Source organism: Podarcis tiliguerta, assembly GCF_965153285.1.
Source record: "Podarcis tiliguerta genome assembly, chromosome: 5".
NCBI lineage: Eukaryota > Metazoa > Chordata > Lepidosauria > Squamata > Lacertidae > Podarcis > Podarcis tiliguerta.
In genome coordinates this window covers 26,209,119-26,225,459 of record NC_139538.1, presented here as the reverse complement: position 1 = coordinate 26,225,459, position 16,341 = coordinate 26,209,119, and the positions used below count along the sequence as shown (strand labels likewise).

General features: G+C 41.1%; 1 long non-coding RNA gene across 1 annotated transcript in view; it reads right to left on the bottom strand.

Moving 5' to 3' along the window:
- Positions 1-16,341, bottom strand: part of LOC310678772 — a 685,086-nt gene that overhangs the window by 266,855 nt on the left and 401,890 nt on the right. The window lies entirely within an intron of this gene.

Below are 16,341 nucleotides of genomic sequence, written 5' to 3'. Positions count from 1 at the left end.
CACATTATTTAAGAATGCTAGCTGAATAACAACGATATTGTATGTCAGAATGCAAAATAAAATAAAATAAAAACCCAGCAACTATGCCACTATGAACTGTAAGTGCAGAAAGGTCCTGAGAGACGATTACATGAGGAAAGGGGAACTAAATCCAAAGATAACTATTGTGCTTGTTAAATCACTTGTGGAAGTGGAACCATGAAACTGCCTCATTGCACAAGCATTTGCAGAACAGTAAAGGCATTCGCACAAGCTATTTTGTATTTTTCTTTTGTTCACGGTTCTTTGGATCCAACCCAATATTGAAGCATGGGATTATTAAATTTTCTGTCAAAATTGTGGTGTAGTAGCAAATATTTGCTTCTTCCTCGGTTAGTTTTTGCATCCTGTTTGATAACCTCCTAGCTTACATAACTGACTTAGGTTAAACAGTGTTTTCAAAAGGCTTCCTGGGTAAAATACATTTGGTGCTTCTAAGTGGGGGAAAGTGGACTCTGCTTCACTGACTCTGCTCGCTCCTTCATTAACCAAGATTTTCTACAAAGAAAAGACTACATTTTATGTAGCATATGGTGGGTGATAACATATTATCTAAATAAATGGAAGGTACTTTAGTAGGTAGTTTGTCATACTCTTAATGCAAGTATAAAATGTAACTGTAAAAGATATTTTCTCTAATACATTGTTGATGGGAAAAGTCATTTCTCTGTTGCTAAGCAAACAAAAACACACACAGGAGAATCATCTCCTCTCTTCTGTTATGAACAGTGAGGTTACATTTATTTAAACCAACCTAGTAGGAAATGAAGAGAGTTGTGAATTCATTCCTTCCCCACTCCTTTCCTCTTTCCATATTCTCATTATGTCAAATGGTTGTTGCTGCAAAAAGTTTGGAGACGAGCCATAATTCAGTGGTAGAATATCTACAGAAAGTCTGAGGTTTAACCTCTGGCTTCTCTGAGTAGTGCTGGGGGTAGGGTTCCCACCTTTGGTTGGGCAAAATAAAGGATAGGTTTGGCAAAATACGGAACAGGTTGTTAGGAAGGAATTGGGGTGGGGCAGTAAAAAAATACTTTATCTGGTACAGAAATTATTTCAAAGCTACCAATTACAATGGCACATGGGGTCCGACCCACCTGCCTCTGCCTGTGCAAAAATCCTATTTACCCCTGCTCTCCAACAGGGCTGTGCAAACCCCCTCTCTCACTCTGTGACCCATCTACAGCCCCCCTGCATGTGCAAAACCCAAGATTCCACTGGGGCAGCCCCATGCACTGCAACTTCCACCTACTCTCCTATACCCACTCTCTGCCCACGCAAAAGTGCTCTCTGTTGGGAGTCATTCTGCAAAGAAACAGTAAAGATGTTTGTAGCTTTAAGAACAGTTTTTGTGAGCTTTGGGCTGATTGGGTACAGCTGGTCATGACTACAAAAGGAGGAAAGCTGCAGTTTGAACTTTGCCTGCAAGAAAAAACACCCACAAGCTTTGTTGTTTTGTAATAAAACCTTTATCTGATTTGGTTTTACACCGATCTCATGGTGTCACAGCTTCTGGCATCTGCCACTAGTGAACCCCCCCCCTCTCTCTCCTACCAGTCCCACCCCACCCTCTTGTTCCCAGCTCTCCTCCCCATGAACCCACCCTCTGACCACACAAACTCCTGCTCAGGCTCTCACTTTTCTGCTCCCACCAGACCCACCCTCTGGCTATGCAGGTTTGAGGAGGACGAGGCGGATAAGCTCAAATACATGAAAAAAGGCATCCCGTTTGAAGTCTAAAGAGGACACTTTTCTCCAAAACAAAAAAAAAGGATGACCACATTTTTCTAGGGACAGGCAGCAGACCTGTGCCTGAAACCCTCTGGAGCAGACTTTGTGTGTTGTGGGGTTAGGGGCTGCAGGGAGGAGAGGAAGAAGTCCCTTTCATGCGAGCACAAGACAAGTGGGATGCCAAAATTAGATGTCGTCCTTTATGGCCCACCTGCGCTGGCTGTCAATTAGTTTCCAGTTTCCCAATTCAAAGCACTAGTTTTGACCTATAGAGCCTTAAATGTCTCAGGACCATAATACCTCAAGGACAGCCTCTCCCCATATGACTCGTCTTTGTATGCCTCCTTCACGAGTGGTCTGGAGAGTGGCAAGACAAGAATGGGCCTTTTCTGAGGTGGCTCCCTGCTTGTGGAATGGTCTTCCCAGGGACACCTGGTGTCTTCATTACATATCTTCAGGTGCCATGCAGAAACATTCCTCTTACCCAAGGCCTTTGGATATTTAAACAATCTATGGCCTTTAAAACTGTGTGTATGGGGGGTGTTATTATTTTTGTTTGTTATTATATGTATTTTTATGTTTTATATTGTGAACCACACTATGATCTTCAGATGAAGGGTGGTATAGAAACTTATTTTTTAAAAAAATAATTCCTAACTAATTTCTTCATTTTGCATGTCTCTCATTCGTCAGTTTTGCTCTCAATTTACCAGTTATATTTAAGCTTAGTGTTTCTGATTTTACAACCTGTGCTCTGTGCAGATTTGCTGTGCAGCAGATTTTGGGGGTATTGCAGGGAACAAACAGGGTGGAGGAGAAGGAGGGCAAGTTCCATTGCATGAGTAGAAATTGTTCAACTTCTGCAACACCTTAGCTGGATCCAACCCAGGATATATAATAAGAATATTAGAAGAACCTGTAGGATCAGACAAATGGCCCATCTAGCCCACCATCTTGTTCTCCCAGTGGCCACATAATTTGTGACTAACCCATACAAATTATTTTATTTGGGGACTGCTGTTTCTAAAGAGATATCTCTGTATAAAATGCAAACCATAATGCAGTTGGGGATCAGCTAGCTATACGCTTTATCATCCCCATCTCACTAAAAGCAAATTGCATAAACAGAAATATTGCACCAGGCAATTGTACTATTCATGCTAGCAAGCTGAGATTTCAGGTGAAACATCTGGTTGGCTTAGTATGTGTATCTGGAAAAATAATCTTACATCTGCAGGGATAAAGCTCTCATTATCAAGAATGATTGCCTCTAGGATACTATGCTGTCTTGGTAACTATGTAAACAATTTATACTTATGTAAATCAAAGCTGAAGGCTAGTCTGGGAGGTATTCACTTAGTCCATTTTTTTACTGTTACTACAGGGTTGGATCCAGACTTTGTTGTACTTAGAAGAGACTCATTGAAATATGGCTAGCTAAAGTTCCATTCATTTCTGTGGGTCTACTCTAAATAAAGGCAATCTGTAGCATCACTTCCTGAAAGTAAATTCCACTGAATGCAGCGGAGGCTTGATTCTGAGTATGCATGTATGGCATTGCACTGTTAGTATGGATCCAGCCCATTTCTTAAAAAACACCACAACAACCCTCCTTTCTAAAATTTCTTTGAGTTCATTCCCCGCCCCTGCCCCCCATTACCCTCAGTGAATGATTTAATAGCCAAGTTAATTTACAGTTCATTTTGAAACTTTTTTATTATCTCAACAATTTTTGTTCCGGTTACAAATGCAAGGCTGTTTTGAAACGAGCAGGGATATGTCAGATCTGCTTTGAAGTATGTACAACATGCTGCTTACATATTCATTCTGAAATTACCACCCCACCCCCCTTCTCAGGGTAGAGTCTGAGCAGATGATTATTAAAATTGTATAAGAGAGCAATTTCCAATCAAGTGATTAGCTTTCATGAATTCAATAGCATCCACATGCTGAACTGGACATGTAAATACATCTTAAAATGAAATAACATGTTCAGAATAGAGGCTTCCTTCTGAGAATTTTGATGCTGCAGATATGTTCCTGGAAATGAAAATAATGCAATTAGCAACTATTTATGATCTCAGATTAGTTGGTCTCTCTGTGTGTATGGATTACTCAATCCCCAATACACAATAGATTTGCACCGTAAAATGCTTCTGGATGAAATCCTTCATAGCATTGTTTATGCTAGGTGGAGTGTGGGCAGAGGGAAGATAACACTGCCTTAGATTGCAGCTGCAATCTTTATAAAATGATGCCACAAGAGAGTGAAGTGCGAAACAAACAACTGTACTCATTGCAACTGATCTCAAAATAGATGCTACCTCTAGGTTTCAATTCTCCCTTGGTCATATTCCCTTGGACTGCTTCCTTCTATTCCCTGACTCACAGAACACAACTTAGTTCCTAACTAAGGTTCAGGCAAAGGCGACAGCATCCCATGAGTAAAAGTGTTCTAAATGCATTTATTAATCTATTATGGAGGTATATACCCCACCACCTTTCAATCAAATGATTGCCAAGAGACTTACTGTACAAGCACCAGGTAAAAATACACAGCAGAACAAACTCACACATACAATCCTTAGGCTCTGAAGTGGCTCACCAAATGGAACAGAACTGTTAAGCTAGCTTCTCCACAATTGAGAAGTTTGTTTTTAATTTCCTTTTCTTTTTAATTTGCTTTTAACTTTTTGGGGTAGGGAATAACTTACTATTGACAACTGAATTTCTGGAAAATAACTAAAATATAATGAATTTTATTTCTTGTGCTCTTAATCCTATGCAAAAAAGATTCTGCGGTAAATGAAGAGGGGCTGCAATAGAAAACCTGAATGACACATTCCATTTACAGTGGTACCTCGGGTTACATACGCTTCAGGTTACAGACTCCGCTAACCCAGAAATAGTACCTCGGGTTAAGAACTTTGATTCAGGATGAGAACAGAAATCATGTGGTGGGAGCGCAGCAGCAGCGGGAGGTCCCATTAGCTAAAGTGGTGCTTCAGGTTAAGGACAGTTTCAGGTTAAGAACAGACCTCCAGAACGAATTAAGTACTTAACCCGAGGTACCACTGTACTTGAAAATATCAGCTCCAATCTAACAATTGTCTCCTCACCCAAGTACAAGCTGGAAATTATATATATATATATATATATATATATATATATATATATAAACACAACATCAACTAATCCATTCTTTTCCCCTTCATTAATCACCACCTTTCAAGTCAATTAATATTGGACAATGCATACTCCTCCCGCTCATGGTCTTTTTAAACAAAATTATTGACACAGTTTTTAAAAGAAGAATCATTCTGGCTGCGATGCTTAACCTGCTTGTCTTTCAGACTCTAAAATGAGAGTTTTCCATCTGCCGTCCTCTAATCTCAGAGTTCGTCCAATGAAAGCTGAATGCTGGAAGATTCAAGGCAGACAAAAGAATGATAGAATCATTGGAAGGCATTCGAAGGGACTTTGAGGGTCATCTTGTCCAACCCCAATGCAGGAATCTCAACTAAAGCATTCATGACAGATGGCCATCCAACCTCTGCTTAAAATCCTTCCATGAATGAGAGTCCACCACCTTCCGAGGGAGTCTGTTCCACTGTGAAACAGCTCTTACTGTCAGAAAGTTCTTCCCAAAGTTTAGTCAGAATCTCTGGTCTCACAACTTGAAGTCATTGATTCAGCTCCTACTCTCCATAGCAGGAGAAGAAAAGCTTGCTCCATCTTCCATGAGGAAACACTTGAGATATTTGAAGATGGCTATCAGATCTTTTTTCCAGGCTAAACATAACCAACTCCCTCAACCACTCCTTGTAATGCTCAATATATTGTTAGGAATCCAACTCTCATCAGCATGGCCAATGGTCAGGGATGATGGGAAATGAAGTCCAACAATAACGGAAGGGTCAGAGTTTTGCCATCCCTGTTGTTACAAAAAACAGTCATTTTGTTTTATGGACAAGTGGTTCAAAGACTGTAAGTGAGAAAAATAAAAGCCAATTTGTATTTGTATGTCTGCATCTGAATGCAGAATGGAAGCAGTTAAAATAATTTGGAAGAGAATTTGAAAATTTCATATGTTTCCTAAAGGTCAGAAATCGTACCATGTTGTGCCTTTAGATCAACATTTTTATGACATTCTGTTATAAGAATTATATGCACTAAGAAACTATGGATATATTCTAAGTAGAAGTATATTTATTGTGTATAATGCCTGTAATATATATTCCCTTTTAAATGTGTCTCCATATATCACTGCTGTGTGTTTATGGAAGTTTTGAAATATGCTCCTGGAACTTAAGAGTTCACACTCTCAGAAATTACAACCTCACAAAGCTTTCGGCTTCCCTCTTTAATACCCATCATATAATATTATTATTATTAATAATTTACAGCTTGGTTCCACTTCCAGCCATGAATTTTGTTTCCTTCTGAACTCCCTACAATGTCAGCAGCAGCTGGTCTTCTGACTCACAAAATGACATATTGCATTCTTTTGCCTCAGATCTTTCCCTGATGATCACAACACCATATAAAACAATCATAATGACACTGTGTGTGTCTCTTGTGACTTCTCATCCTTGTTCAGTAAAGGCAACCACAACATCCCTACCCCGTGACAGGACTTCCTTTCTCAGGTACTGTCTTCACTGGCATCACACTGTTTCATTTTCTTATTTTCCCTATAATTGTATTTCGCCCCTTGCTCAAGTAACTCAGTTTGTGATGCTCTCCCCTTATTCTCCCATTACTTCGCCCTGAGATTTCATGTTAGAGGGGGGCCTGAAAAACAATGTCCTCTGGTAGCCCTCCTCTGTCAGTGGGTCATGTGGTGGTGGCAGTGTTTTCAATAGCACTGTTTGGTGGGGTATAGCTATTTTTTCTAACTGGAGTGGGGAAACTCAGGTTCAGGGACCAAATGTGGCTCTCATGGTCTCTTTGTCTGGCCCTTGGGAATCTCCACAGATCACCCCCTCACTGGCCTTGCTCCACATCCTCCTTGAATGTTTTTGCCTGACTGGGATGTGTCCCTGAATTCTGACAATGACTCCCGTTTGCCTGGACGGAAGGTAGAGAGGGGTGGTAGACCCTGATGCTGGGAAAGATTGAGGGTAAAAGGAGAAGGGGATGACAGAGGATGAGATGGTTGGATGTGTTCTCGAAGCAACCAACTTGAGTTTGACCAAACTGCGGGAGGCAGTAGAAGACAGGAGTGCCTGGCGTGCTCTGGTCCATGGGGTCATGAAGAGGAGGACACGACTAAACGACTAAACAACAACAAAAAACATTGACACTAATTGCTCTTGGGTTTTGTCTCTGGTCCTGCCCACCACTGGCATGAAGCCCTTGAGGAGATTACTAGAAGAAAATGATGAGGAGAGAGAGCTTGCCAGGAGTCCAAAGTCTCCAGGAGTCTTTCTGCCTGGAGGCTGTTAAATTGACTGTTCACCTTCTTACAGGTAGCTTTAAAAGTTGGGGACCTTTCCAGAGGCAAGAGTTGAAGGGCTTGTACTTCAATGAACAGAGAAGAAGCCCAGGGCATTCCTCTAAAGGGACTGTGGAAGCGAGTTATATTCTATATCCCATATGGTGAAAAGACATTGTAGACAAATCCAGATTGCGAACCTGTCCTCCCTTCCCTTTGAAAGAAACCAAGAATTGATGGGTTTTACTTGGGGTGGGGGAGAGAGAAGTCAGCACTGCCACTAAAAACTATGAAATAACTACCTGCCTGGATTGTCCTGCAGCAGTGGGTGAAGAATTCTCTTCTAGGACAGAGGATGTACCAGCCCTACTCAGATGGTTGCTTCCAGAGGGTGATACTTGGGGAGTGATCTTCAGTCTTGTGGAGCCTTCAATGCAGGTGTTATGTACTGAGTTTGGATCCTAGAACAATAGGCAGGTAGGATCCTAGAATGCAGCAACCAGGAGGGGAGTTGAATCAGCCAATCACATGCGACCCATTGTGTAAATAATGTGTGTGTGTATATATATATATATATATATATAGCCAGAGGGTTTGGGGGAAAGCTGGTCTTCCTTTGTTCTAATCGCTTGGTCTGCCTCCTACTGCTTGGAGACTCAGGTGCAGCCAATTCCTCCTCCTCTGGAGTTGAATCCATCCCGCTACTACCACCTGCATCCTGCTCCTTCATCTCTGTGCTGCTGCGAAAACTTACAGGCAGCAATCCAGAGCGAGAAGGGCTTATCTCACTTTCATTGTATGAACGAATCAAGTTCCTGTTTTCCTCTGCCTCTTCCTCCCCCTCTGCAGATTCCTCTCTGCTGGCCATGTCTCTGAAATGTATGCTTCCACCCTTGTGGAGAAGATCTTAAAGGCTTGCCATATTGACTTGGGTTCAGCTTTTGCACTTGCCTCATACAAACAAATGGACATGGCAAGATTGCGCCACTTGGTTTTTTTATGTATACTTTTGGGAGAAACTAAATCAATTGATAGAATTGCCAGTATTTTCAGGAAACAATAAGCCATAATGAATCCCCCTGTGGGGCATCATTATAGCATATCCACAATAGAAGGCAAAAAATACCATAAATAAACAAATTGTTATTGAAGACTGTTATTTAATCCAACTATCTCTCAGGCTGAAAACACTTTTGTTCAATCACTGAGAGTCAAATTAAGCCGCTTGTTAGTGAAGCCTAATAATCCATTAGCAATTTAGTTTTCTGCAAGGGACTAAATATTTCAGCATTTGGCTGCATGGATATTAGCAGTTAAAAGGTCTTTTATTTATATGTAAATGTCTGTAGAGAATTGGGGGGGGGGGGGTTCTTTGTGCAACTCTCCCTAGGAGCTCAACCTTTCTTCATTCTGATTATATATAACTATTTCTTTTCAGATCTAATAACAACAGCCCTCTCATCTCTCTCTCTCTCTTCCCCTACTAAAATGTTGCCCTTGTTGTACATAGACGTAAGAAGAATTATGGCAGATGAAAGTGCTGCTTTCCTATTTTAAAGGGTAGCAACCAGAAGAGGTTCACTGGACAGGGCAGAGCCATTATGCTAGTTTCCGGGAAGGAAGATCGGTGCCGTGAAAATGCATTAGCAAGAGCACTAGACTGGCTGGACTGGTGTGTTTGTACAACACAAAGTACTCTGACATCTCATCCCTTTCCTGTCTGGTAAGCAACAGCCACACACCTGTCTGGAAGCTGGTACTCCATGTGCACCCAACCTGGTGGCAACAAGAATTTCAGGTATCTGGTAGCAAAGAGCTGCTGGGGGAGGGGGGGGGAGACTACACACACATACCTGTTGCATTTATCCATCAATCAGCCTTTAAAAAAAATGGTGAGGACTTTTTTTCAAAAGTCGCAAACTGATGCATAAATGTAGAGAACTGAACGTAAGGCTGGAAGAAACCCAAACTGACAGATTCATCCATCCCTAAAGGAGGATACTCAGCATCATTAAATCCCTCAATAATGATGCTCACAAGTTGCTGGAATCTTTCATAGATTGCTTGTCTCTAGAAACTGAAGAGTTTGCTAATTAACTCACCTATGATACAGGCGCTATACTTATGGATAACCTGGACACACATTTCTCACAGATCTTTCTCTTTCACCTAACATTTTGCAGTATAGTCAGATGCTGAGGGGCCATAACAGAAACCCTTGTGAGTAATGTTCCTCAGTCAAACTTGCACTATTGGGGAATAATGAAACCCGAGATGGAATGGCCATGGTACTGCAGGTCATTTGCCTTCACCATACAGCAAAATAAATAAAAATACTGAAGGTTTCCATATTAGGAAAATTTATGTTTCCAGACCTTGGAAGCTTCAAGGACTTCCACAGCTCATTTGCTGCAGAGGTCAAATTTGTTTCAGGTAATCTCCCTCACTCAATAGATACCTAATATGACTACAGAACATGAAATACATCATCTTACCTTTGCCCATCTGAGGAAGATGTGGAACACAATGGAGGCTTGTGAGGTGAGGAGGCTGACAGAGTATAAAATGTTGCTGACACATTAGGGATTATTCCAAAGACTATTTGACCATGTTAGCATAAAAACAAGTAGACAGAAGAGGTAGGGTAACATTTGTTCCACAGTCACTTGAAACGTTGGCTAAAATTGAAGGAGCACAGGAAGTTGTCATATATTGGGCTTGCTCATTGGACCAGCTACACAATATTCTCTACGGCAACCTTCCCCAATCTGGTGCTGCTCAGATGTTGTTGGGATCCAACTCCCATTGCCCCATCCAGCATGGCCAAAGTGATGATGGGAACAGCCTCCTATATAGAAAGAATAAGGGGGGTAGGCATAGACTTCCATATCCTAGCCTCTGTGGGCTTTGTTATGCCTGTCTACCACACCCATCCTGAGAAGCTCTGTGCATGTACATTAGTATGCACATGGAGTCTATGCATGTCCCAGGCCAAACATGTGAACAGCAGGGGGAGGGGTGGTGGGACTACTCTGCATGGCCCTGTGAAGCCCCTTGCAAATCTGAGTTTCTCTCCCCCCCCATGTCAATTGGAGATTCCAAATCAAACAGGAAACTATGGGGTTTATAATCTATGTAGTATTGTGCTTCTGACAGTGAAGTCTCTGACAACATCTCACTGAACTAAAGAGATGCTTGGAATGTTCAGTTGCACAGGAGATTAATCATTGGCAGTAACGTTTCTGTGAGGAAAGGGCATGTTGTCAGTTTGGTTGGGATGTAAAATTGCACACTCAGTTAGAATGGGGATTGGGAAAGCATCTTTGGATGAGGTCCAGAGGTCTCCAAAAAGAAGAGAAAAATCTAGAGTGGGCATTAGAAAACAAGAAAGGGGCTAGGATGCAGGCCCTGAGAACTAACTAACCAAATTACTGTTCATGGAGTCCATTCTTCCATTTGCAAGACAGTAGAGCTAGCAGGCTTGGCCAGCTGCATTGCAGACCCTCTAAGTGTCCTGATTTTCCAGAGACATCCCTAATTTAGAGGAGCTGCCCTGCTTTCTGATTTGATCCCAAAATGTCCCACATTTCCTTAGGATATCTCTATTTTCATTGGAGAAATGTTGGAGGGTATGAGCTGTCTGGAGGCAATCCTGTATAGGGTAGGTTTTTTAAAAAATGTTTAATGCTTTATTGTGTTATTATATATGTTGGAAGCTGCCCAGAGTAGCTGGGACAACCCAGTAAGATGTGTGGGGTATAAATAGTAAAATTATCATTATGGAATGGGACATCCCTATTTTCTTCAGAGAAATGTTGCAGGGTATGGCATTGCATAATTGAGCATAATCACACCTGCCCTTTTGTTCTTTGCAATATATTGCACACTGGGGTGTGAATCTCAGCAACTCAACTGTGTAAGTGATTGTCTGGGACTGACTCCTGTCCGATAACTGTAATAGAAAGGGATGGAACTGAGAGGATCAATGGTAATTTGGTGGCGCTTCTAGGAGCAAAGCGACTGACAGAATGACATAATGTGAGAGCAATGGAGCTGCATATAGGAAGAAAGAAATCTAGTCACTGGGTGTCTCTGAGAGTACCTTTACTCCTCCATGCAGCAATCAGGTCAGCAAAATGAAATCCAAAGGATTGGTTAGCACTGTGGCCTACTCTGCCCCAGAGCCCATAAACAGAGTCACCACCCATGATGTACATGGAACCCTCATGCCTTCCATTATCTTATGCTCATGGTGAAGGGAGCATGCTTTATACAAACAGGATCAGACACCAACCGAGTGTGATAAGCAACACACCGTTTTTACCAGGAGGCAGTGAGAGATTTTACTTTCTTGGGCTCCATGATCACTGCAGATGGTGACAGCAGTCACAAAATTAAAAGACGCCTGCTTCTTGGGAGAAAAGCAATGACAAACCTAGACAGCATCTTAAGAAGCAGAGACATCACCTTGCCAACAAAGGTCCGTATAGTTAAAGCTATGGTTTTCCCAGTAGTGATGTATGGAAGTGAGAGCTGGACCATAAAGAAGGCTGATCGCCGAAGAATTGATGCTTTTGAATTATGGTGCTGGAGGAGACTCTTGAGAGTCCCATGGACTGCAAGAAGATCAAACCAATCCATTCTGAAGCAAATCAGCCCTGAGTGCTCACTGGAAGTACAGATCATGAAGCTGAGGCTCCAATACTTTGGCCACCTCATGAAAAGAGAAGACTCCCTGGAAAAGACCCTGATGTTGGGAAAGATGGAGGGCACAAGGAGAAGGGGACGACAGAGGACAAGATGTTTGGACAGTGTTGGGCAGTGTCGTCGAAGCTACCAGCATGAGTTTGACCAAACTGCCGGAAGCAGTGGAAGACAGGAGTGCCTGGCGTGCTCTGGTCCATGGGGTCATGAAGAGTCGGACACGACTAAACGACTAAACAACAACAGGACTGACGTTGTTTTTATTCCTTTTATATAACAAAATTATCTCTCAATCATTTAAAGATAAAGGGGGTGGAGAGAATCTGACAACAAAAGTTTCAGTTACCCAAAGGGTGGGGGGAACATTAAGCAGAAGGGGAAATAGTTCTTTTTCTGAGTTTAAGCCTCCTTCAAGACCCACTTCACAAACAGACATTTTCTAAAGGTCAGACATAAAATGCATCAGTTCATAAATGCCAATTAGTGCTTTGCCTATGATTGCATGATAACATTTGCTGATGCATAATTGAATACCAGAGACTTAAAAACAGAGGATGTGGGAAGATTTAATAATTCATTCCTCCCACATTAATCAAGCGTTTTGACTATTTCATCTAGCAGTGACAATGAGGTATCCTTCCTTCCTTGTCTTTTTTCTTCCTTTACTGGAATAAATGCATGGAATTAGATATAAAGTTATTGCATGTAATATAAAATGAATATTGCTGGTCACATTTATGCCTTTTTGCTTTGCTGTTTTACACCACAGAGTGTTTTTATTTTAAGTACCTATGTCATTAGATGCGATCTTTTTTATGATATTACCTTTTGGTGTGTAATGCCATTTTTCACAGAACATTATGAGGATGACTTGCAGGTCAGAAGACAGGGGTTATAGAAAAGCTTAAATCCTAGACCCTTTCATTATTTATTTTTTTACATTTTTGTGCCACTTCTTGGGTTCCATCAGCTACAGGCCTGCTACAGATGTAAAGCTCTAAAATCACTCCCTCCTCTTCTATAATACATATCCCCACCTGCCTTTCCTTTGTTAGTCTTAACCATGTTCTGGTGTTACGTTTATCCTGAGCATAAAAAATGGTTAATGTTAAAAAGGTTTCTTCCTCACCAAGTTTTGCAAATCTCCCTCAAACACTAGCTGCAAACTTTGGGATATATAACACTGGCTCCTAAGGCTTAAAGTCCTAGGAGCCTTTAAAATAAATTCTGAGCAAATTGGTGAATCAGCAAAAAGTATATTGAAAGAAAAACGTCGTTGCAAGGATGAGTGACCAATGCAGACACATCCCAAATCAGGAAAAACAGTTTATAAAGTCCTGTCTCCAGCCGAAAGTCCCTCCTCTGCCAGCCCACCAGGAAGGGTTGTGCAAAGTGTACAGCGTATCATGACTTCCTTAATTAAAATATCACTATCCCACACTTCCCATGTACAAATTTGGTCAAAAGCCCCCACATTTACCTGTTAACATAAGCAGTATATCCATTCTTACCACAAGTTGTCCTAGTTACACCTGTTAACCACTATTTGTTCCAACCGCAAGCATAAGCGAGTTTTATATCTCATAAAACTAAAAGGGCAAACCACAATTTGACCACTAGTCACAGGTACAAGCAGCCTTCGTATCTTGGTCCCAACCAAAAGCTTACAAGCATTTTAACTACAAGTTTTGCTAAATATGTATATCTGTCGTCTTAGAGCTGTTTGTGGTCACCTATCAGTTTACAGTGTTCTCAACATTTACAACCCTTATCAGAAATCTGACATAAGCATCACACATTGGAAGAAGAATGCACACTATTATTCTAAGGCAACTGTTTTTGAGGCCTCTTGAGCTTTGTAAGAGAAGCAATTAATAAAGGCCTCCTTTATTCTGGAAAGCAATGAAAAAGCCGCAAATATTCCTCACAGGAACCCATTTACCATGTTTAGCACTGGTAGAGACACTTTGTTGAACCAGGGTTAAGGAGACAAGGGAAGAGAGGGGGAAATTCAAACCACTAGGAAAGCCTTCTATGCATACATACTTTCTTGCTGTATTGGATTCTTATTTGTTCCTGGGTCATGATTCCACCAAGGTAATAGAAATATAGAAGCACACTTCCCAGGATGTATCATCCTGGTGTATATAACTAATAAAGACATATCACTAGCCAAGTGGATATTTCTCCATCCATAGATGTTCATATAGAATAATGCTGGTTGGAGACTAGAAAAAGTGCCAAACTTGGAAAGGAATTGCTGAAACATTTGACAGAAGTGGAATACAAAAAGGGAGGTATGAGGAGGTCAGTGAAACAAGTGAATGAAAGATAGTGAAATTGTTTGAGTTTTTTAAATTGTTTTGTTTGGTTTTGTTTAATTTAATGTGTTTAGTGTTATGTAGTGTCTTTTTATTGTATTGTATTGGTTTTTATTTTTCTGTTTTTGTTTGGTTTTGTAATGTTTAAATTGTTCAAAAAGTAATAAATATTATTTTTTTAAAAAAAATAGAAAAAGTGCCAAACATATGTTTGGTTAGTCCTGCAGATTAGAGAAACAGCAGAACATTTGAATTTTGTTTTAATATGGCATGAAATAAATCAAAGTATTGTTGAGGTTATTGCCTCTTTTTGGTTTCTCTGTACCTCCAACAGAGTCTAGATCTGCTAGCAAGTCTATTAAATGAAATTAAGTAGTAACTGAATCTCTCCTTGAAAGCTGTTCTAATTTATTATAATTCTATACTACATCACTCTGATATTTAATAGAAAGTTGAGCTTTTCTTTGACAAAGCAGAGAACATTAGCAAGAAACAATAACGTGCATTCTTGTTTCTGCTCACAACTCTGAAGCACACGCTGCTTTCTCACTTGGAAATTACCAGCATAAATAAAAGAAAGTGCCAATAAAATGCACACTATTTTCTTTAAAAATAATTTTAAGAATAATCAGTGGTTGATAAATCGACCTCCCCTGTTCAGTCTAATCATGCATGAAACTGCCGCTCAATAGGAGAAAGTGGGGATTTTTGCCACCAAGTTCAACTGAGCCAGTATTCCCCCCCCCCCAATATAATTAAACCAGTGGGACATAAACATAATTGTAAGGTTCTAAAATAAACCTTAACCCATATGGAAAGTGACAAAAACCATGTCAACAATGCTATGAGTGGTTTTCATTTATCTTAGATAGCATTGCCTGTCCAAATAAGAAAGCACCATTCCTCCTGGAACCCTGACCCTGTGCAAATGAACAAGAATTTTTTTCTCCGAAAACATGGCAGACATGCCTGAAAGATAAAAATCAGGGAAGATTTATCTCAACAAAAAAGAAATTTCTCAACAAATGCATTTTGGCCACAGATTGCTTTGTGACTAGAGTGATCTCTGGCCAAAACATCATGGTTATCCGGCGAGCTCCATAATTCACATATTGTGCTCTTTGGGGGAAGAGGGAAATGCTGTGTACTGGCTCACCGCAGACCTTTCTACCTTTAAGAAGGGAGAAAACAAAGAATTTAGTCTTCAGACAATGCCTGGTAATGGATTCTGTACAATGCCTTCTTAACCCCTACCAAAAACCTTCAGCCAAATTTCCCTCAAAGGAATCAGGACCTTGGGCCACTTCTGACTGGCAAAGGAATCACTGTAGCATGACACCTTCCATGTTGCTTGCATGCCAGAAACTCATAGTCACCTTTCCCTCACTGATTGATCCAATATATACTGTTGCCCAGACAGCCACCAGTGAGCACAGCACTGCTAGAAGTGAGAACAACATGGGAGGGAGTTGAGATCCTACGCTTAACATGAAATAACTCTCTGAGTGAGTGTTGGGAAGCAGATAGAATTCCAGTTTTGAATATGGTATCCTTATGCCCTGATTTCTGCTTAGCTGTGGAGTTCCCTGCACAGCTTTGAGCAGATCACATCTCAGTCCAGCTCATTTCACAGGTTTGTTGTGAGGTTGAGGTCTACGTTGCCATCATCTCCTGGGGCAGGATATGGAGGTGGTGGAAATCTAATAAATAAGCCAGGAAGAATGGAGCAAAATGGAACAACAAAGTGGGTCTGAAAAGCGAAATCCAATAATATGCAAGTGGACTTCCGCTAGTGCAACAGGTCCTCTCTTTCCTTCCCTCTCCTCTGCTCTGCATCCTCTCCCTCCCTCCTCCAACCCTCTGGAGCAGATTTTGTTGATGAGGGAGTGAAGTCCTGATGTGGAAGGAGATATAGGTAAAGGTAAAGGTAAAGGTAAAGGGACCTCTGATATTAGGTCTAGTCGTGACCGACTCTGGGATTGCGGCTCTCATCTCGCTTTATTGGCCAAGGGAGCCGGCGTACAGATTCCGGGTCATGTGGCCAGCATGACTAAACCACTTCTGGTGAACCAGACCAGCACATGGAAACACTGTTTAGCTTCCCGCTGG